The sequence below is a fragment of the Pinus tabuliformis genome, chromosome 8 (genome assembly GCF_031772625.1).
Source record: "Pinus tabuliformis cultivar Carrire ecotype Pingquan chromosome 8, CPIR1, whole genome shotgun sequence".
Classification (NCBI taxonomy): domain Eukaryota; kingdom Viridiplantae; phylum Streptophyta; class Pinopsida; order Pinales; family Pinaceae; genus Pinus; species Pinus tabuliformis.
The window spans coordinates 660,691,514-660,716,761 of record NC_142294.1 but is presented as its reverse complement, the minus strand read 5'-3'; positions in this window follow the sequence as shown (position 1 = coordinate 660,716,761).

The window sequence follows — 25,248 nt, the reverse complement described above, 5'->3', positions numbered from 1 at the left end:
AACTCAAGCGGCCACGCATCCCTGAGAAGCTAACTCCCAGGAAGAAAGTGAAGGTGACAAAGATGTCCGTTGACCCGATCATGCTCACAGAAGGTGATCTATTTGACATTAGCGAAATGTTTCCCGATGACACTAAGGACGCGCTCCAAGAGGTGGTGATGGAGAAGAACACTATGTTGGGGGCACTCATAGCGCAACTACAAGGCTTACAGGTACAACCCCCCCAAACAAGTAAAATGGCTCCGTACATCATAGCAGGAACCATAGAGGTTGAACAGACACTACGCGCACATATGGACAACCCATTTTGTGTTTCCCAAAGGTCCGCTAGCAGCAACAAGCGAGGTTGACCAGGCTGCGATGAGCAGCATGAAAGGTGTTAGCTTGAACTTGGCAGCGCTGTCATGTGAAAGTCTGTACCAGTTGCAGGATGGGGTCATCGTAGAGCTCCGCGCCAGGGAAGGCCGTGTGATCCAGGCCTTGAAAGAGTAGAAAACCAACATGGATCAGCTCAGCCTCCAGTGTGATGAGTTGGTTGTAGATGCTCCCCGATTGGAGCAGGCTATAGAGGATGCGTATAGGAGCGTCCCAGAGTTGGCCATGCCAGCAGAGCTACCAGCAGCAGAGCGGGTCCACTGGTTGGAAGCTGGAATCCATGAGGCCACGGAGGAAATGAAAAAGGTTTAGTTGGAGGAGAACCTATAGATCGCTGAGCTATGATTGAAGGCACAACCCTCCATGCCCCTAGAAGTCAGAGAGCAGCGCGCCCGCGCTATCGATATGAGGTTGGAGCAAATTAGCTAGACGATATAGGACTACACCGAGATGTTGGATCAAGAACTAACCATGCTTACACACCTGCAGGAAGATTCGAACCTACAGTGCCTAGAGACAGAGGCGCGTGAGTTGCAGTAGGAGTATGACAATGTTTGGGGGACCATGCAAACAGCCATCCTTACTCAATGACTCGCCAAACTGTAGTAGGCAAGGGCACTAAAGGACCAGTTAGACGTCATGCGACAAAAAGAAGGCTTTCTTAAAGAGTGCATCTAGCCATGGATCGATGAATCTTTCACAATTATAGCTAACATTGAAGGAAAGCTGGCACAAATTCAGGGAATTTATGCGGTTAGACAGGGATGTGACCCTACTCACGAAGGTTCCGAGACACGCGTGCAACAAGTACAACAGACAGCGGAATTGTGTGCCACAGACCTCCAAGCTACACGTGACCTGCTAGATGGACTCCATGCAAAGATTATCGCATAGTGACTCGGGATGAGTCACATTATTGTGTTGGGGACCTGTTGGGCATCAGATCCCCCACAACATGTTTTTGGGGCTTAAGGCCCAAGTTTTTGTCAATGTAAGGTAAAGACTCCGCGAAGTACGGGCACAGAGCGTGAATTGTATAATCGAGTCATAGGGTTGTCCACCCTAACAATTGTAATTTAATGTGAAGTTGTGTCAGCTTAGCCATGGTCCGTGAACCATGGGATTGTATAAATAGAGAAATGATCTAAGTGTAAAGAAAGCGAAGTAAGGATAGATAGAAAATGTGAAGGCATGGTTAGAGAATAGAGTGGATTTGAAGTGTGCTGGGTTATAGTAGTAGGAAGAGGCTCTGCAGCTAAGTGTGCAGAGGCCTAATAGAGTCTGTAAATGAGTGCGCAGGGCGGAGTTGGGTCTATAAGTGGATTGTAGTTGAAAAGGAATACTAATAAAGACAAGTTTGATTCAGAATATTGTGCATATATGTTTCTATTTATATTTATGCATTTATACTCTTTTTTATTACATGCACTTACTTGAATGTTGAATAAGTAATAATAATATTGGGCTTGCACAATCTAAGTTAATAGCGTAGTAATAATAGAGATCAGGATAGTACTTTATTTGCACCCCTTACAAAGGTGTGCACAGGTTGCGAAGGATAGAAAGTTGCACGGAGCAATGCAAGCACACAGGTTCAGACCGCAAGCCTCTAGAACCTTCATCAAGACATCCCTAGGGTGTGAAAACATGGTTCCAACACCCTCCCATACTACTTCGTGTGAGACCTCAGTCCACCATCTGCAGATTGTTGCTGAAAGGTCCAGTAGTACCATGATTTTCTTGGCTAAAATCACTTCTGAACTTGGGTCAGGCCCCACGTAGCCAACACTACAAAATCCTAGGAATTGAAATAGGTAAGCCTATGATTATGATAAGGGGATGGAAAAAGAGAATTTAGACAAAAGGATACTTTTCTCTAGGGACAACACTATTTTTTCAATGACTTGGTTGGGTTCCCAAGTCACAAAAAAAGTAAGGCTATCTATGAGGGCATGACAACTAGGGAGTGCCAAGGTGTGCAAGGAATGCTAGGAAGTGATAGCAGATGCTACAAAGTTCTAAGGTGTGTTAGTCATTCCAATTTATTCAAAGATGTACTAGGTGCTAGGGCGTGGCTCCAACACATGCTATGGAGTGCTAGGGAAACACAAGGGAGGATTATTTTCAATTGCATGGAAATGAATGAATAAGTGTGTGTGATAGGGGCTGTTAGCAATTTTTGGGTGTGTTAAGGAGGGATGGAATAGGTATGCTAGGTAGTGACAAGGCATGATAGATTGTTAGAAAAGCATGTCGAGATGTGCTAAGGATTGTTAAAGAGTGTTAGGGAAGCACAAGGGAGCACTAGGTCATAATGCATGGAAATGAATGAATAAGAGTATGTGACAAGGCGCGTCAGTGAGTTCCAAGTGTGCTAAGGAGGAGTGACAAGGTATGCTTGGTAGTGCTAAGGAATTTTGGAGTGCTAGGGTGGCATGCGACCAAGATGTGCCAACGTGTGCAAGGAGGTGTTAGTTGGGAGTGCTAGTGAAACAAAAGGGAACACTATGTCAAAATGCATGGAAATGAACAAATAAGAGTTGTGATTGGAAGTGTTATCTCAAAATCAGATCCTGATAGGCTGCTGGTCAGGTTGACTCTAAGTAACTATTTCAACCTACTTTAGGCTGAGGCTTAGCCTCCTCAACCTGAGAGGACTCTCTCTTGATGGATTAATGATTTTGATTAAAGATAAGATGGCTAACTCTTATAGAACAACTGTGAAAATATGAATGGTGGAAACACATTAAACAAAACTATCCATTGGGCTTATGGAGTCAACAACACCTCAATATAACAATGAACTCAACCCTACATGGAAGTCAGGGCATTCAACATTTAAACATTCAGAACATAAACTCATATGGGACCACACAGTTTATAAATGTATACAGGAAGTCAGAGCACATTCAGTGAATTCTGAGTGATTATACATCCATACCACTGTAAGAATTAAGAAAAGGACAACATCACATATTCTAAACATAAAAAATCCTTCATGAATCCTGAGAAGTAAAGTCAAGCATGTATTACTGAAAATGAGTCTTACATAGGCCAAATACAAGCTTTTCCATAAAATTTTCCAACCCCTAATACATTATTTCTTCTCCCATATATAGAGTTCATGTAGATTCCTTCCTCCAACATGAGGGGAATTCGAATTCCTCCTAATTTGACACCTATTGACACTTAAAACTAACTATTTAATACAAAGGACAGCTAACTAGGAGTCCTAGAGACCTAATACAACTAGGAGTGTAACTCCTTATTATGATTACAACAACCTTATATAAACATTTAAAACATTATTTGACACCTAAAACTCCATGAAGTCGAATTTGATGGTGCTCATAACCTTCCAGTTGGCCCTTGATGACTGATCCTTTTGCTGTTCCTAGAAACTAGGAGACTGTCCCTTGCTCTGTTCTGGCTGAAAAATAGGTCTTGGGACAGAGCTCATAACTTCTCATAAAAAATGTATTTCGAAAAACTGAAGGAGGATTTTTTGAACCAATCCATTCTGAACAAAAACCTCTCTTGGTTTTTTGAAACATCTTTCCTACCGCCCAGAATGAGTCTTTGAAAAACAGGTGTAAAAATATGCTTGTGAAAAACTGCACCTACAGCAGTTTCGTAGCGCAAGTTTGATCATTCATTTCTCTCAAATAATAATGGATTTGAAGAAAGTGGAAGAGGTTTTTGTACTTCAGAATCTTAGGAATGAAAACCTCTTTCACTTTTCAGAGATGAGTTTTTAACTGCTTGTTAATCCCCTTGGAAGTCGACTGCTCTTTTCATAACATAAAACTTTGGAGTTCATAAAAGTCTTTCCTTTCCTTGTTTTTCCTTTGCTAGACACTTATACTTCGTGAATGCTCCGTTTCAGACCCTCCTCTTCAAATAATATTTCCCTTTGTCTTACAAAAATGGTCCATCAAATCACAATATGTAGCTACAGCAGTTTCGTAGTGCACTACGAAACTGTTGTGCATTAGGCATCACTTACAGCAGTTTCGTAGCGCGCTACGAAACTGCTGTGTAATTTCAAAAGCACAGCTTACATGCCAAATTTGACTGTCTTGAGCTTCTTTATCTTGAAATGTCCTTCTCATCTGCCTTGAAACTTGCTTGCCTTGCTTGAGCCTTCAAAGAACTTTTATGTATGCTGACCTTGAGTTTGCCAAGTGCTTCTTATGCATGAAAGGAGCATGACAATAACCAAGAACAAATCTTTCTTACCTTACCCTTTTCCTTTGAAATTTGTTTAGTGATAACAGGAAGTGTCAGTGAGTTCCAGGTGTGTTAGGGAGGGAGTGACAAGGTACACCAGGTAGTGTTAAGGCATGCTAGAGGCCAGGGCAACATACCAATCTTTCCTAGGTGCTAGCATGTACCAAAATGTTCCAAGGAGTGTTAAGGAGTGTTAGGGAAGCACAAGGGAGGCCTAGGTCAAAATGCATGGAAATGAATATTGAATAAGAGTTTGTGACTAGGAGTGTCAACAAGCTCTAAGTGTGATAAGTAGAGAGTGACAAGGTATGCTAGGTAGTGCTAAGGAATTTTAGAGTGCTAGGGTGACATGCCAAGATGTGCCAGGTGCTAGGGTATGACAATGCATACTAGGGAGTGTCAGGGAAACACAAGGAAGAACTAGATCAAAATTCATGGAAATGAATGAGTAATAGTGTGTGATAGGGAATGTCAATGAGTTGTAAGTGTGTTAAAGAGGGAGTGACAAGGTTATATGCTAGGTAGTGGCAAGGTATGGTAAACTACCAAGGCATGTCAGGAAGTGTTAAGGTATGTTAGGGAGTGTCAAAGCATGCCAAGGAATGTAGGGGGTACTACCACATGCCACATACTGCTAGTGCATTCTAAGACATGTTAGGTGTTATGGAATGTCAAGATGTAAACTGTGTTTCTTAGTTTTTTATCGCCACGGTTGAATGTGATGATCCTTATCTTCGTAATTTGTTAAGGGGGATCAGTTGAAACTTGAGATTGGACATTAGTAGCCTAATATGAGTTACAGGTAGTTATTAAGTGAACAATGGATATGTTGAATTTCCACAACACATGAGAATCTAGGTTTGGCCTTAGAATATGTGATGCAAACACACTCAAGTGCCACAACATATCTACTTTGCAAAAAGAAATCTACACACATCAGGGAATAAACTAGTGAACATGACAATTTTTAACTTTTTAAAACTCTTCTTTGTTCTATTACAAACTATAATAGAAAATGCTAGAGTTGTCGTACTAGGGATCATAGCCTTTTATAATCACATTGATACAAGGAATACAACTAAGGCTTATTGTTAGTCATTTTCCAACCAATCTACATTAAACAAGACAATGCTTGACCTACTTGTTGATGGTGGTCACACACAACCCTTTCAGTCCATGTGTCCTGAACACATCTGGAAGGTCCCCTTGCCTCCCATTTTACAAGTCCTCAATATACCTCTATCAATAAACTCAACTCCTTTATGCTACTAAACTTGACTCAATAAAATTTTCCCTCTAGCCACCTCATTTTTCCTTCAAGGTTTGCAACACTTAGGGTCTTTGATCAGTTGTTCACAACTCCATTGTGAACAACTCTTTTGTCTACCCATTGTTTCCATACTACTACTCCAAGATGACAAACCTAGTGCTATGGAGGTCAACCTTCTTCTCACTAACTCAATCCTATACAATACAATCAACTAGGGCTAGTTGACTAGCCCACTTGAATACTACTTTAGTCCTTAAAAGTATGCATGTCCTTAGGCCCAATACACCTTCCCTTCTACTAGTCTTGTTGTCCTTCATAAGTACAAGACTTAGGGATCTTCTTTGATAATCACCTAATAACCCCCCAACTATAGTAGAATTCCCATCAATTTTCCCAACCAAAGTCAATTATTTTATCGATCTAGGGTCCACAACACTGCCCTCATTTAGGGATCTTTGAATCTACCACCTAATAGTGATTCGAGTACTCTCAAAATCACTATTCTTGTGTACCAATTTCTTTGTTGTCCAATCTATGAACAAATTTGAACTACTAACAGTCGTAGATGACTGAACTAGGGTCACAAATCATCCACTAACAGTCCATTAACTAATTGTTTATAGTTTGCTTAAGATCTTTGTCCAAAAATATATGGAGAATCCACCAAAATCAACTCCTCTTCATGTTAATCCATTCCTCATATGACACATTTTTTCTGTTCAATATTCTACTCAGGTTCCACCCTCCTTTGGATTTGCTATCTCCACACATACTTATTCAAAGCATATTCCAGATTTTTCATCTATATTGCAGAGATAAAACTCACTCTAAGGGTCACAACCCCTCTTCTTTTATGCATATTTGTCACAGTCGTAAGGACATACCTTGTGGACTGAACATACTAGGAAACCACCCTAACTAGGGCATTATACTTATATTATAATTTCTTTAGAACAAAGGCTATCCACCCATAGAAAAAAAAAAACTCTTGCCTCCATAAGAGAGTTGACCTAGCTCATATGGATCCATAGGTTTTGGGCATTTCTTTTATTGAATGTTGACTTGAACTTCAGATTTTTATGACCCTCAAACTACAGTTACCTCATTAAATATTACAGTTGAAACTACTTCTATTCTGGCCCTAAATTCTAGTGCATACCCTCCATTTGTGTTGTTCTTTATCATAGACCTTGCAACCTACTAACCACCACAAGATAGGGTCTCAACCCTCTCTGCTATTTCATAATTTGATGTAGCCTTCACATAAAAACACCACTAAAATCACATGCCCAAATTCTCATGAGTCGCCTCTCTTGAGCTCGATCTACCAGAAGAGAACCAGTAGTATTCCATCCTACTTCCTAGATCGAACCCATTAAGGTATGTGACATTATTGTGAACCCTCACATGATGATCTTTCTCTTGGTGGATGATCATGGCCTCCCTTTAGCAGCCCTTACTCAGCCCTCTAACTCAACCTACTTTAAGACTACATCTCTCCTAACTTCCTTGATCAAATGAGATCCTTCTCACTTGATGTTCTTGCCTTCATACTAATTCCTCCTTAAATAGATTTTCCTAGCTAGGCCTCTTAGGAATCCTCTAGAACTTATGCGTTTTATCCACTTAGACCTTAGGAAATATTATTTTTCCTTTTTAATTTTCTTTTATATTTTAAACCCCATCTTGGGTCCAAAACCCCTTCTCTTGGTTTATTTTCCCACAAATCCTTTTGTGACAAAACTCATAGAAACCCATATCACTAGGCTTGTGAATCCTAAGCTACACAATTCAACTACATAGTCTAGTTGTAGTAATGGTAACTTGTTCAAGCTCTTGTAGTCAAGCGAGGACTTGGTTGAGCTCCCAAGCTAAAAATTAAGTAAGGATAATTGTGAGGGCATGATAGCTAGGGAGGGTCAGGGCATGTCAAGGAAAGGAAAGGTGTGCTAACACATGTCAGACAATATCAATGGATGTTGAGGAGTGTTAAGGAGTTTCGAGGCATCACAAGGGAGAACTAGGTAAAAATGCATGGAAATGAATAAATTAGAGTGTGTGCCAGGGAATGTTAGTGAATTCAAGTGTGCCAAGGATGAAGTGTGTTAGGAGAAGTTCATAATAGGATTTATAAGAGGAAATCCTATGGTTGAGATAAAGGGCTCGAAATTTTTTTTTTAAACAAAGGGAGACTTTGTGCTAGGCACAAACCTGTTTTTCCTTTAGTTATTATTTTTATATGACATGTGGCACATTTTTTCCAAATGCTTGTTTTTTAAACTGTTTTAGAGAACTACATATTGTACATTACTGTGTATAATTTTTGGAATACTCAACTTGTGTTGGCTTATATCACATGTGTCTTGTGCATATTTTGGTTCTTGAAAAATCTTAGTTAATGCTTTATTGTTTATATGAATTGGACATAAATATGAAATATTTTCTATGTAAGCTATGTTGCTTAGATATGTTATGGCCATGGCTAGATGTGATCCTTGACTTGGTAATTTCTTATGTGGGAAAAGTTTAGCATGGAAATGAGTGGCCTAAGATGAGTTATAGGTAGTTCTTAGGTGAATAAGGCACAATCTTCTTGTAATAGGTGCAATTAGTCAAGTTATTGAGGTTGAAGTAGGCCAATGCAACATGAGCTACAGTAGCTAAGGACTTGATTGGGTTCCCAAGTCGTGAGAAAATTTAAGGCTAGTTGGGAGGGTGTGAGTGCCAAGGCATTCTAAGGAATGCTAACATGTGCTTGATAGTTTGAAGGCGTGTCAAATATGCTAAGATGTGCCAAGTGCTAAGACATGGAAAGATGTGGAAGGGTGTCACAATACATGTCAGGGACTTTCAAGGAAACAAAAAGGAGAAACAGTTTAAACTATAAGGAAATGAACACATAAGAGGGTTAACAAGTCATGAATTTACCTTTTTCAAGAGGGTCATGGTAGCCACACCAACACTAGGTGCCAATAGGTGCCAAGTGCCAAGTGTTAGTGCATTTTAAGTGACAAATATTCCTATGTTACTTCTCATCTATTCTCTAATAGTTGATCTCAAATAAATTTTAATGTTAAACCATGCCAAAGCATACCAAGGCATCTCAACGAATGCTAGGCATGCTAAGACTTGTCAAGCACCAAGACATGCCAAGTGCCAATGTGTGTTAGGGAGTGACACACATGTTACGAAGTGGCATGGAATGTTGAAGAGTGCTAAGGTATTCCAGAGAGTGCTAATGCATGTAGAATTCCTACAGAAACTCCGATAGATCTAGAATTCTAGTTAAATTAAACACAAGTAATTTGCTGATATTCAAGAGAGGAGAGAAATAATTTTCTCCATAAAATTAATGTATTAAATTAATGAAAAATAGTAGTACATGAGAAACCAAACCTCTAATCCAAAAGGGAGGTGGTTATATATAAATTGCCGAATCTAGAAAACTAGGAAAAAACTAGTAAAAAACTAGAAAAGGCTAAGAAAAGCTAAAGGGAGGCCTAAATAGAAACAATGACTCAAGACAACCTATGCCAACAATAATCCACGAGGAAAGCATGAGGAGGGGCACATTTCCCAAAGTAGGAAACTTTAAAACATGTTGAAATGGTCCGGGGAACCAAATCCCTTGATTTAAGGGGGAATCTTCATGTGGGGTGCCAATCCTTAAATAACTCAAGTAGATGAGGTGTGGTTAGGTGTGAACATGCACTTAGATGTCTAAATGGTTTATGAAAGTGGTTGGACCAATGTTTCCATAATATTAAGCCTTTAAAGGAAAAAAAAGGGAAATTTGGTCCACCGAGCTAGTTTACCAAAGACCAAGTGTGAACATGATTTTTAGTGCATGTGGCTAAGTCAAGGATACTTAGGCTAAAAAATAAATGTATATGTTAGGATTATATTCCAACGCCCCCCCCTTCATCCTACCTCACTTATCTAAACTGAGTCTCGGCCAAGATGTCGTGTTAAGTACTCAGGTACAATAAATAAAAGATCCTCATAAAATGGAGAAAGAGGGAAAACCTCATGGGAAACCCTCCCCCCCCCCAAAACAAAAAAGAGGAAATAGGGATAAGTGGCTAGAAGGGCCTACTTAGTTGTCTCCACAACTCCAAGCATAGCTCTCATTTCTGAAAAATTCTTTTCATTGAAAGACTTGGTGAACATGTCTGTAACCTGCTGCTTAGTGGGGCAGTACTGCAGCGATATGACTCAGACACGGATCAGCTCGCGGATGTAATGTATGTGAATCTCGATGTGATTGGTCCTCTACCTCTGAACGCGATCAATAGATATCTGAATGGACCCATAATTGTCACAAAATATGATAGTCGGAAGTCGATACTGGATACCAATCTTGGAGAGAAGCCCCTGTAACCAAGCAACCTGTGTAGCTGCATTCACTGCACCTCTATACTCTACCTCAGCTATAGATAAAGCAATCATGGATTGATTCTTGCTAGACCAGTAAAAAGGCCCTAAAACAAAGCTAAAAACATAACCAAAGGTGGAATTACGGTTTGTACCATCGTTAGCCCAATCAGGATCTGTGTACCTAATTAGTGAAAGTGGGCAATCTGCAGCATAAAAGATACCAAAACTGGAAGTACCTTTCACATATCTAAGGATTCTCTTTGTAGCTTTCCAGTGAAGCTCATTAGGCTCCTACATATATCTGGAACAAACTCCTATTGCAAAATATATATCAGGTTGGGTGTGAGTAATATACAACAAACTCCCAACCAACTGTCGATACAATGTACTGCCCATGAAAGGTGTAGTACCTGCATCCTCAAATCTGACCCCTGAAAGAAAGGGAGATGTTGCTGGATTGAATTATGTCATATGAAAGTGGAAATGTAGATATGATGCATACTTAGACTGTGCCATCTTGATCCATGAAGTAGACTGAGAAACTTCAAGACCAAGAAAGTAGTGCAACAGTCCCAAATCTGTCATGGAAAATCGATCGTGTAATGTTGATTTTGCTGAATCAATAGCTGAGGTAAGGTTCCCTGTCATCAGTAAATCATCTACATAAAGTAATATCAGCAAAAGGGAATCATCATGTTGCAGCAAATAAACATTCGGATCAGATTTGCATCGAATGAATCCAATGGAAAGCAGGAAAGAATCCATCTTTTCATACCAGGCTCTGGGAGCCTGTTTTAGGCCATACAAAGATTTATTTAATCTGCAAATGAGGGAAGAGTTCTGAATGTATCCTTGTGGCTACTCCATATATATCTCCTCCTTGAGATCTCCATGAAGAAATGCACTCTTGACATCCATGTGATGAACTTCCCAACCTCGAGAAGCAACAATGGCTAAAACTAGTCGAATGGAGTCCATTTTTGCAACAGGTGCAAATGTCTCTGTGTAGTATATTCCATGTACCTGTGAGTATTTTTTTGCAAAGAGTCTAGATTTTTACTTTCTTATCTCACCATCTATAGCAATATTTTTTCGATAGATCCATTGGCATCGAACAAGCTTTCTTCCTTTCGGAAGTGGAACCAAGTCCCATGTGTTGTTTTCCATGAGAGCAGAGTATTCTTCATCCATGGTAGCCTCCCAAAGCGGGTTTCCAGCAGCCTCAAAGTGTGACTATGGATATAACCAAGTGTCATATAGTAATGTATGGGAAGAAATGATTTGGTGGTAGCTAGAGCTTGAGGAGCCCAAAAAAGTTGTGATCTAGTCCTTCTCGCATCTGTAGGACCACCGACTACTTCACCCACATCTTGCAAGGTTTTCTCTGCCCAAGTTGGCAGCTAAGTTGGAGCAGCCATGACCTACTCCTCATCCTCTTAAGTATACCCAATAGGCTTCTCTAATGGCTTCTCTGAAGTGCTCAAAGAAGTTCTAGACTCCTCTTCATTAGTGGAAACAAGCGGTTCCTCGACAGGGTCTGCTGAAAAATGATGCAGTGATTCTTCTTCAAACTTCACACTTCGAGCTACAAGGAAATTTACAGTGTGAGAGTCCAGCAATATATATCCTTTGACATTGTTAGGATATCCAACAAAGATAAATTCAACATTTTGAGGCTCCAAAGCCTTCCTCTTATCTGTCAGAATGTGAGCCCATGCTCGTGAACAAAAAATGCGAAAGTGCGACACTTTCGATTTCTTACTGGTTCAAAATTCAAATGGAGTGGTGCCTTTGAGTGCTTTGTGAGGAATGTGGTTTTGAATGTATGCTACACAATTAATAACTTCATCCCATAGCTTAGGAGCTAATGATTTGGACTGTAGCATACAATTGGCCATCTCTTTTAACGACAGGTTTTTCCTCTCCGCGACACCATTATGTTGTGGTGTATATGGCACTGTGTGTTGTAGTTGTATACATGCATCAATACAAAGTTGTTGCACATCTTTGTTGACATACTCCCCCCCATTATCAATATGGAGTATCTTAATCTTACACCCAGATTCATTCTCAACAAGTGCTTTAAATTCTACAAGACATTCAAATACTTCTGATTTTAATTTCAGAAAAAATACCCAAGTAAAGCGAGAGAAATCATCTATGAAGGTGAGTACATACCGAGCCTTACTGATTGAAGACTGCGGGAATGGGCCCATGATGTCACTGTGAATTAGAACAAGAGGTGAAGAATCTCTCTGTGCCTTCCCTTTGTCAAAATTTTGCTTCGGATGCTTGCCAAGAATGCATCCTTGACATACACCACTTATGAATTTAATAGCGGGAAATCCTTCTACCATGTTTTCCTTGCTGAGTTGATGCAAGTACTTATCGTTTAGATGGCCAAAAAATTCATGCCATAACCTACTAATATCATTAGATTGTGACAGAAATACAATGCTAATAGACTTAGGAACAAAGTGGGAGAAGAAATACAAACGAGAACTGTGATCTGCAATTCCATGTGCAAGATGTGAGCCCATGGAAATGTCGGTAATCACTGCGTAGTCCGGATTGAACTCCACCTTCCTTCCATGGCCGGAATGAGTGATCTGATATATTGAGAGAATATTTGTGGATAGTGAGGGAACATGAAGCACATTTGTGAAGCAGCCCCTTTCAAGGTCTACAATTCCTTCTCCGCACACCTTTGCAGGTGTGGCATCTCCCAAGTAAATTAGGGATCTGGTGCTTTCTTCGATGGAGGAAAATTCATCTTTTGATGCAGCCATATGGTTCGATGCACCTGAATCAAGGATCCAAGATGATGGAGTGGATGTGACAACCATTAAAGCATGACCATCTCGTGCTCTCCCTCTCCCATCTCCCATTCTTTTATCATCCTTCTTTGCGTTATCGGGCATGGTGAGATCGTGCCGCTGCAATTGCTTAGCCATCTCATCGATTGTTTTCCTCATGCAATTTTCTTCGGGATGAAAAACTTTGGAACAGTAGCTGCAAAGTGTTCTTTCCTTATTCTTCTTACCCTTAGGCAAAGAAGATCTCTCTGAAGATTGTACGGGTCTCTCCTTCTTTGATTCATTAAATTTACCCTACCCCTTTTGCTTGTCTCTTCCACTGCTCTTTGGAACATCAGTACCCGCAAGTGTTTGGTTCTTTGAATGCTTGATGGCACCCATTTAAACTAAATTATCTTGCTCTTGAGTAATTGTTGCAATGAAATCATTAAATGGAGTCATTTTCCATTTTTCCTGAGTCAATTTAGATGCTTGAAAAGACGATACAAATACAGAATATTCAGGGCCTAATTTCGAGAGAATCGAAAGGATGACTTGATCTTCCTCTTTCTTGACTCCACAAGCATCAAGTTCAACGAGGAGGGATTTAAACTTGGTGAAGTATTCATTTAGGTCACCGAAATGAATTGGACTGAGGGATATGAGTTCATTCTCTAGTTGATGCACTCTCATTTCATCCTACTTGCCGAATAGTCCTTCCAATGTGGTCTAGACCGCATCTGGAGTAGTGGCTCCGCTGACATGAAAGAGGAGTTCTATAGAAATTTATAGGAATATTAGCCCAATTGATTCATATAATTTATTGAAATACTTGATCTTCTCCATTGCAGAAGTCAGTTCAGTCTCCGTTCGCATTGTTACCCTGTAAAGCCCTTTGCTTCGGAGGAGCATAGTGATCTCTGTCTTCCATTCAAAGTAATTGAAAGGATCCAGAACGAGTTTTGTGGGCTGAGAGAGATGATACATTGTTTCTTGTTACACCTCCTAATGATCTATACCTGCAAATGAAACCATGTACAATCCAATAGATTTGAACTAGCTCTGATACCATGTAGAATTCCTGCAGAAACTTCGATAGATCTAGAATTCTAGTTAAATTAAATCCAAGTATTTGCTGATATTCAAGAGAGGAGAGAAAGAATTTTATCCATAAATGTATTAAATTAGTGAAAAATAGTAATACATGAGCAACCAAACCTCTAATCCCAAAGGGAGGGGGTTATATAGAAATTGCCGAATCTAGAAAACTAGGAAAAAACTAGAAAAGGCTAAGAAACGCTAAAGGGATGCCTAAATAAGAGACAATGACTCAAGTAAACCTATGCCAACTATCAACAATGAGGAAATCATGAGGAGGGGTACATTTCCCATGGAAGGCAACCTTAAAACATGCTAAAATGGTCTGGGGGACCAAATCTCTTGATTTAAGGGGGAATCTTCATGTGGGGCGCAAAACCTCAAATAACTCAAGTGGATGAGGAGTGGTTAGGTGTGAACATGCACTTAGATGTCTAAATGGTTTAGGAAAGTGGTTGGATCAATATTTCCATAATATTAAGCCTTTAAAGGCAAAAAACAAGGGAAAGTTGGTCCATCGAGGTAGCTTACCAAAAACCAAGTTTGAACATGATTTTTGGTGCATGTGGCTAAGTCAACGATACTTAGGCTAAAAAATAAATGTCAATGTTAGGATTATATTCCAACAATTCATATTTAGTGTTAGGGAGTACTAGGGAAACACAAGGGAGAACTAGGCCAAAATGAATGGAAGTGAATGAATATGAGGGTGTGTCAAGGAGTGTCAACAAATGCCTGGAATGCCAAAGAGGGAGTGACAAGTTATGCTAAGCATTGGTAAGGCATGCTATGGAATATTAGGGCATGTCAAGAAGTGAAAAATTGTGCTAGGGAGTTCCAGTGTGTATTAACATGTGCCAAATAGTGCCAAGTCATGCCAAAACATGACAGATGTTAAGGCATGCTAGGATGTGCAGGGTGACAGGGTATGCCAATATGTGTCAAGGAGTGTCAAGGAAACATAAGGAATAAATAATTTAAAATGAAATAAAATGAACAAATAAGAGGGTTAATAAGTCAAGACTTTATCTTTTTCAAAAGGCTCATCCTAGGCACACTAATAATAGGTTCTAATACATGCCAAGTGATAATGTATGTTAATGCATATCAAAGTGTTCCAGGGCATACTAGGGACTATAGGGCATGCCAACACATGTTAGGATAGTGCTATGTTATGCTAGGGCCTTCCAACATGAGCTTGGGTGTCCTAGTCATGGTAAGAATTTATAGGTACAAAGATGTTCCAAGATATATGAGGTGCCAAGGAATTTTAGCGCGTGCCAAAACATGCTAAGATGTGACAAGAGTGTTGAGGAGTGCTAGGTCTCTCTCATTAATAGAATTGACATAGTCTGATTATGTATTAAATAATATAGTTCGTACATACACTAGTGGAACTTTATCTAATGGGAATTTGTTAGATGATAGAACTAATATAGATGAATCATGCATTGACTCATAGGAAAATTATATTCTCATTACTTGAGGGAAATGATACACACTAATTATTTCTTACCAAATTGACTGACTCTAACCACTATGGACTTAAAAAATAATGAAAAGGACCCCACAACAATGGTCTTAAATCATTATATTTTGAAAAAAAATATAGTAGCATGCACATCGCATCATCAAAAACTCATTAGAATGATTAATGATGACGAAATTTTTTTGAACGTCACCAAAATTAACCAAAAAGAGCATTGGTGAGGGTCAATAAAATATTGTCACTAGAAGTGTCACCAAAGAGAGAATTAGTGATGGAACTTTAACAAACCTCACCAAAAGTGTCACTAAAAGTGACTTTGGTGACAAACCCTAAAGGACCATCACTATATGCACTTACAACAATGCTTTTTTAAGGACCATCACCATATGTGACATTGATGATGGACCTTGAAGGTCCGTCACAAGCATGAACCTCACCGATGACCTTTTTGATTGTAGTGGACAACTAGGGAAGGCTCTAATTGAAATTACCATTTCCGTTGTGGGACAATTCACACACAATGAGATATTTTTCTATAACCTTATGGCCCTAGCAAGGTTACAAAATAGTAAAATAGATGACCAATTCAATTACATATATAAATCTTGATATAAATTCCAAAGCAACCAATCATGCATGTAGCCCCTACACTAAGGATTTGAGCTTGTTCCAGAATCCCATCACTCCACTTGAATGATCTTCTTCTTCCACACTCATTCTCAACACCTTCACACAACCATGACCACTAAAGCATGACAAGTGATATTCCTCGAAAGATCGTTAGCTCAAAAAATCATAGAATAAATATATGTAACTCTTGAAAACATGTAACTGCTCGAAAGGAACATATATTTATATTAATTCAAAATGAAAGTATAACAAATGTATACCTTCCAGCAAAGAAGGTTCTCTTCTCAAGCTTGTAACATGGTCTCCTCTCCCAATACATCAGATATCATTTGTTATATTGTGCATACAAGATATAACCCCCTTTCCTCTTGGTGATATTATATAGGATCATTCTATCCTCTAGGAGAATGTATTTAGATACGTAGGGGTTTGAGAAGTTAGGAAATTTCTACAATAATGAACACCTAGCCAACTCATATACAAGTGGGTCAAGTTGACCTCCTTGGGAATGGAAGACTCTAGAAACATTTTTCACAATTATGAGTTTTTTCACAATTATGAGTTTTTTCTCAATTATCTAAAATATGAAATAATTATTTTCTCATAATTATAATATTTTGGAAAATTAATTATGAGAAATTTCTCAATTATGTAATTTCACCCTTTTATCATGGGATAAATCTCACATAAGTAAAACAAAATATGAAAGGAGATGCATTCTAACCAAACAACTGAAGTAAGTTGATATTGGGTTTCTCTCACTATAATGGAGTGAAAAATAGGTGTATAACAAAAGGATATATATCAAGCTATTCTTAGATGGTTTTATGTTATATTGTTCATTGTAATAAGAGTTTGAGTTATTCTCCAACCAATATCTACCAAAAACAAGAAAATATAATATCTTGTAATTTTTCCATAGCTTTGACAATCTAGATTTCTAGGAATCGGTTTCAATTTGCCCCATTTCTCCTTCATATAAATTTATGGATAAAGAGCAGGTTGGTAGGTTGAAAAAGGGTTGTAGAGAGTATCTAGGTTGAAAATAATTATTCATCTCTGTAATGAAAATAATTCTTATCATTGGAGTTGTTTGCATTATGTATTTATGAATATTTCTCCTTAATGGAAAATAATTGATTGCTACTGTTTGAGATCATTGTTGGAATAAATTAATATTGATTCTCTAGCCTCTTAGGAAGCATGGAACTAGTTGGGAGGGACCACCAACTTAAATCGTGTTTCCTCATTCCTTTCTTCTCCATAATGTGGTATAATGCAGTTTTTCCATTTAAAATTAGAATATATATATTTTCTTTCTAAATATACAATTAGATCGCGTAATGAATAGTAATTTAATTATTTATTTATCTTATCATTCATTTCATTGCTTACAAATGTTTCTTAGTTGCAAGAGCAATATGGATAATTTAAGGGAAACCTTAGGCATTGTTACCCTTTTGGTTGTCTAACCATTTGGTTAATCCAGTGTGAAAAAATTATGTCATGTCAAACATGGGATATTTAAGCAACCCTAGTGATATTAATGGGCATTATAGCTCTTTTTTTCTCTCTTTACATTTCTTCATTTATTTGAAAGAGTTTTCTTACTGAAGGGTTGATATGGCATTGCAAAGAGTTAGCTTCCTTAAGGGTTGATATGACATTGCAACTTTGCCCTGCCGCATAAGTACCTTGTTTAGCCAAAGTAAGTAGTGCAACCTATGAGAGGGCTCTATATTGAATCCCCATTTAGCTAGAAATCTCTTAGGACTTGTATAATTTTCCTTTTCCATCATCATGAACTAGGTTCTTCTAAATATTGGACTTTAAATGACACTCATAACAATATAGGAACACTCAACTTAAGTTGTGTGATAGACTGTATTCATGGGATTTGATAATACCTTGCTTGAGATCATTGTCCATAGAATGAGTTGCTCATGGCTTTGATCTCAATTGCTCTTGGAAGAATTGAGATAGATTTTTGAAGGGAAACAACATACATTCATCAACCCTCCTATTTCTTGAACTATTTGGTTCTTCTAGTGTGACAAACTTGTGTCATGTCAGACAAGGGCTTCATGTGCAACAACAATTAGCACACATCTCATAGAATTACTTTATGTAAGATTCATCTTAGATAGCTACTATAATGGGTTGGGTGTCACTAGATATTGGGCCAAAGATCACCTTTAAGCTTGTTGTCTAGTAGATAAATCCCCTATAATCTTGGTTTCTAGGTTGTTTGGTTTTATTTCCATTCTATAGGAATAGGTAAGGACAACTATTAATGCCTTGGACTATGCACATACAATGTAACATCTCTAAGTTTAATAAAATTTAATGTCTAATATTTAAGCAATTAAATTTCCCAACATTTTGAACACCATTTTTATGGATATGCTAAAGAAATTAGGGCTTCGATATATTTTTTTTCTCTAATTAGGTTTTGATTCATGGAAAAAGACTCTTATGATGAACATATGACTTGGTGATAGGATTTAGTAGCATTCGGTGTTTGAGTACATGATGGGTTTTGTTTTGAATTCGTTTTCCTTTATAAATTTTCACTTATTTCTTTAAATTGGAACAGTTTTTATTTTGATATCATAAAATTCCCCCCTACACATGGTAATCCATGTGTTGATTTGATTTACGAGATAGAAAAATAAGGATGCTAACATAGAAATATGGTGTAGAATTGCAACTACTTAAGAAATTTTAATCTAAATCAAGAGATAAAATTCTACTCTACTACTCTGTGGTGTATGTTTTAATCTCGTACAGAAATTACCTGCATACGAATTCTAAACCCCAGAAAATAAACAATGCGAGAGCATAACGCATAAAACACATATACATATATATTTTCCCATGGATCCCAAAACTGAGACTGCCAGCTTGATTTTTCATTATGTTTCTTTCAATGTTACAATACATATTTATACATGTCGAAGCATCAAATACCATGGACTGAAAACCATCGCATCCAAAACCATGGACCGAAAAACATCACATCCAAAACCATGTGCGAAATTCATGCACAAAACCATAGGTAGGTCTACCCAACCTCATATAGGGTCCAAAAAAAAATTTCCTGGGGCATTGCCTCGAACCCTGTAGAGGGGGGCTACCCGCACCCCTCAAACCCCCCTGTGACCCCCCTGCTACGAAATCGGTGCAATGAAGGGGGGGCTCCGCCCCCCCTCTAACCCCCCGGTTCACTATGTAGGCTAGTCGTGGAAAGAATATAGCACAACCCAACATTCTCCCACTTGTTGTTTTCTTTTCATAGGGGGCCACAAGAGAGCTTAGTCATTTATCTAGCCCTACAATGCCCATTCTTTCTCAACACCAAGATAACTTCTCAGAGCTCACAGATTTTGTCAATGCATCTACAGTATTCTTCAAAGTGTCCACCTTTACCAACAACACCTTTTTATCTTCTATCATATCCCTCACAAAGTGATACTGAACATCGATGTGCTTTGTCTTTGAAAGGTAAGCAATGTTCTTTGCTAAGAAAATTGCAGTTTGGCTATCACAGTCTATCCTTATAGCTCCTTGTACTAACCCCATAATTGAACACAACATTTGCAACCAAACTACTTCCTTGCTTGCATGAGTGGCTGCCATGTATTCTGCCTCTGTAGTTGATAGTGCCACTACAGATTGTTTCTTACTCATCCAACTGATTGCACCTCCAAATAGGTTAAACACATACCCACTTGTAGATCTTCTTTGATCTAGATCTCTAACCCATTTCACATCAACAAAGACACAGATATCCAAAACTCTATCCAATCCTAGTCTTCCTTGGTAGCACAAACCATAATCACTAGTGCCACGCAAATACCTGAAAACCCACTTCACTACTGTCCAATGATCCTTCCCTGGTTTTTATGTAAAATTTCTCAATACTCCCATTGCATGTGCAATGTCTGGTCTAGTACAGACCATCACATACATCAAGCTACCAACTACACTTGCATATGGAACACGGGACATATCCTCTTCCTCTTCTTGTGTCTTGGGACACTATTTAGCAGATAACTTTAGACCTATAGGAATAGGAACCTTCACCGGTTTACTATCCTGCACATTAAACCTCTGCAATATTGTCTCGACAAACTTCCTCTAGTTTAACCAGAGCTTCCTCTTTGCCCGATCTCTTTTAATTTCCATGCCCAAAATATAGTTTGCAGCACTAATATCTTTAATGTCAAATTTGGAGGACAATTGGGTCTTCAAATCTTGGATAATTTCTTTGTCATTTCCAACCAGCGACATATCATCCACATACAAGACCAAACAAATAACACGGTCACCAATAAATTAAAATATGCACAGTGATCTTCTTTGCTTTTTGTGAAGCCAAGTCCCTGTATAAATGTATCAAATTTCTGATACCACATCCTTGGAGATTGTTTTAACCCATATAGAGACTTCTTTAACTTGCATACCAGTTCTTTCTTCCCCTTCACCACAAAGCCTTCAGGTTGCCTCATGTATATCTCCTCTTGCAAATCCCATGAAGAAATGTTGTCTTCACATCCATTTGTTCTACCTCAAAATCAAAAGCAGTAGCAACAGATAAAAGTAATCTAATAGAAGCTACCTTGGCAACAGGAGAAAAAATATCACCGAAATTAATTCCCACTACCTGGGAATAACCTTTTGCTGCCAACCAAGCTTTTTATTTCTCCACCTTTCCTTCTGCATTTTTCTTCTTCTTGAACACCCATTTGCTGCCAATGGGTTTCCTTCCAGTTGGCAACTCCACTAGATCCCAAGCCTCATTTTTGTGCAAAGATGCCATTTCATCAACCATGGCCTCTTTCCAGAGTTTTCCATTCTCTGAATATATTGCTTCCTTCACAGTTCTAGGATCATCATCAGTAATAGATAACGCAAAATTTGAAAAGAAAGCATATGGACTATAACTTTCTGGTTGCCTTCTTTCTTGAACTGATCTTCTCACACCCAGAGTTTGTTGCTCTTCATCTTCTGATTCCTCCTTTGCTGTAGATTCAGATTCTTCCTCCTTTAGCTCAAACTCTATCTTCTCAGGTTCCTTTGGTTGGACTTCATGTTTAATAACATCTCTTACCTCTCTGAACATCACATCTCGACTGTACACAACCTTCCTTGTTACTAGTTACCAAAGTTTATAACCATTTAAACCATCCTTATACCCAATAAAGATGCACTTTTCAGATTTACTATCCAACTTGGTTTGTTTCTCCTTTGGAACATGTACATATGCCTCACATTCAAATACCCTTAGATGTGAAAGAGAGGGTTTCTTACTAGTCCATACCTCTTGTGGAGTCTTATCCTCCAACACTGATGAAGGTGATCTGTTGACTAGGTAATATACTATCTCCACTGCCTCTTCCCAGAATTCTTTTCCTAACCCGGCACCACTAAGCATGCTTCTTTCCCTTTCCATCAACGTCTTGTTCATTTTTTCTGCAACTCCATTTTGCTGAGATGTATATAGAGTAGTCTTCTGCTGTGCTATACCACACTTCTTACATAATTCTTCAAATTCCTTACTACAAAACTCTCCACCTTTATATTTCCTTAGCACCTTTATCTTCTTCTCTGTTTGGTTTTCCACCAGAGCCTTAAATTTTTAAATCTATCAAAGACTTCAGATTTCTTCTTAAGGAAATATATCCATGTATTCCCTGAGAAGTCATCTATAAATGATACATACTACACAAACTTACCCAGTGATGGAACCTTCACAAGTCCAAACACATCACTGTGCATAAGCTCTAATATCTGTTTCGCCCTCTTACCACCAGAGGGTAAACTCACCCGATTTTGCTTCCCATATACGCAATTTTCACAGAAATCAAAATCTAGAGATCTATTACTCATACCTTCTACCATACCTTTACCATGAAGTATTCGAAGGCCCTTCTCTCCAATATGTCCAAGCCTTTGATGCCACAACATGGTCTTCTCTCCAGAGACCATTAGATTTTCTGCTCCACTTTCAAGAACCACAGAACTGTTGCACCCATAAACAATAGTGCTACCTTGCAACTTGTAAAGAGTTCTAATTCAAACTCCCCGCATCAATACCAGTGCTCCCTGAACCATCTTGCATGTATCCTTCTCAAAATATATTTTTACACTTGCATCATCCAGCTTGCTTACAAAAATCAAATTTCTAGCCAATGTAGGAATATGTAGAACACCTAGAAGTGTTCTAACCCTTCCACCTTGCAACTTCAACTTTACTTTTCCATGACCAACGATTCTAGCCTTCCTATCATCCCCTAAGAAGACATCACCGCCATCGTATTTCTCATACTTGCAGAACCACTCTCTATGGGGAGTGAAGTGAAAGGATGCACCTGAGTCAATCAACCATGCCTCATGATCTACATGTGCACTTGAATAAGCCAAGTACACATCCCCACCTTCATCTGAGCTGGTTTTCGCCTTTGTAGAAAGAGCATCATCAGAACCCTTTCCTTTGTCAAGAGCTTTATTTTTACAGTCCCTTTTGTAGTGCCCTTCCTTTCCGCATTTCTAGCACACTACCTTTATAGGTTTTCCTGGAGATTTAGATCTCCCTCTGCATTTAGATCTCCCACTCGATGACTTATTTTTTCTTCTATTCTGGGACCGTCCTCGTACAGACAAGGCATTACCATTCTAGCTCTCCATATTTTTCCATCTCATCTCCTCCATCAACATGGTTGAGACTATTTCATCAAACTGCAAGGCAGTTGGATTGCTACCTATTGTAATAACCAAACTATCCCACGAATCTGGTAGAGAACACAACAAACTAATGCACTTATCTTCATATGAAATTTTGATATCAACAGATGACAACTGACTTACCACAGTATTAAACTCATTCAGATGCTCTATCACTGAGTATCCATCTTTCATCCTTAGGTTATACATCTTTTTCCATAGGAACGGTTTATTCACTAGAGACTTAGATTGGTACAAAGTCCCTAACTTGTCCCACAAATCCTTCACCGTAGCTTCCCCTGATACATTCAACAATATTGAATCTAAGAAACACAATCATATTGTGCTCTTTGCCTTCCGATCCAACTTCTTCCATTCTTTATCGGTCACTCTTTTTGGTTTAGTACCCAGATCTATCATGATCCACTGATCTTTATCCACCAACAGATCCTCTATCTTGAGTTTCCACAACTCAAACTCTGACCATTAAATTTCTCGATCTCTATCTTTCCATTGCTCACCATCTTCTTTTACCACTAGAATCGATCTCACAGATCTCCCACTGAACAAGGTCTACCAGAGACCTGAGCGAATCCCCTCAGCAAAAAAGGTGTTCCCTTGAAGCCAAAATAACTCTGATACTAAATGTAGGTTTTAACCCCATACAGAAATTACCTGCATACGAATTCTAAAACACAGAAAATAAAAAATGCTAGAGCATAACACATATACACAGAGATTTTCCCCTCGATCCCAAAACCAGGACTACCAGCTTGATTTTTCATTATGTTCCTTTCAATGTTACAATACATATTTATACATGTCGAAGCATCCAATACCATGGACCGAAAACCATCACATCCAAAACCATGGACCGAAAACCATCGCGTCCAAAACCATGTACGAAAATCATGCACAAAACCATAGGTAGGTCCGCCCAACCTAATATAGGGTCCAATTTCTTTTTTCCTAGGGTGTTGCCCTGAACCCCATAGAGGGGGGGCTAACGCCGCCCCCCGTGACCCCCTCATTGCGCAATCGGCGCAATGAAGGGGCGGCTCCGAGCCCCCTCTAACCCCCTGATTCACTACATAGGCTAGTCATGGAAAGAATATAACACAACGCAACATGCACAAATTAATTCATAATTTAGAATAACAATCTTAGATATGCAATAAGAAATAACACACATGCACAATATTTTTCTAGGGGAAATAAACTTCTAAAAATCCCTTAAGCCTGCTTGCATTAATCAAATGAATAGAGAATGTATTACAATTTCTATTTCACTCTGAGTTGAGCCTGTGAGTAAATAACCTATCTCTCTGCTCAATGGGAAGATTTGACCTAAAATTACTCAATTTATTCCTCTTATTGAGCCCCTATTTCCTTGCATAATTTCTAAGTAATTTTTCCATTATTATTTAGGAAATTTCCTCCAATTGTTTGTACAATTCCCAAGGTTTATCATCTAAATGCATGCAACACATATACATTCAAGATTAGTCTACAATTGATGTTGCAATGCCTTGGAATCTCCACCACAACTGGGTAACTCAAATTCTCTACGTGCACTAGCTATTTTGGGTTGATTTATTAGTGAACTAGATGATCACTGGGTTAGACTGTTGTCCCACTACACGAATGACCTTAAATTAGTTCCATTAACTGTTACAACTTATTTAAATGAAAACAACTTGAAATAACTAACCTTGATTGCTACAAATTAAAAATCACACATGTTTAACTGAAATCCAATCCCTCTAACTCGAAGTTACTGAGCTAATTGAGTGACAACAGCCATGTCACACAAGTTAACTGCACTCAAGTTGTTTGTTGATGTGGAAATTTGAATTTTCTCAATTTGACCAAGGCAAAAATCAAATTGAGACTTTCTTGCTGCATTTTTCTACACTCCTTCTCAACAAGAAAAGGATTATCAATCACCCCTATCCTGCACCTATGGAATTTGAACTTCCCTCTTGACAGAGCCTTTTTTAAGATGTTAGCATATTGTTACTCTATTAGAATGTATTGTAGAAACATTATCTGCCTCTGTACACAATCTTGTAAATGATGACACCTAATATCTATATGCTTGGATCAATCGTGAAATACCAAATTCTTAGAGAGATTAATGAAACTATTATTATCAAAATATGTCACAGTTGGATCCATCATCTAACCAAATAGTCCCACAAGTATATTTATCATCTAGATGACCTCACATGCTACTTGACTTGCAACCATGTATTTTT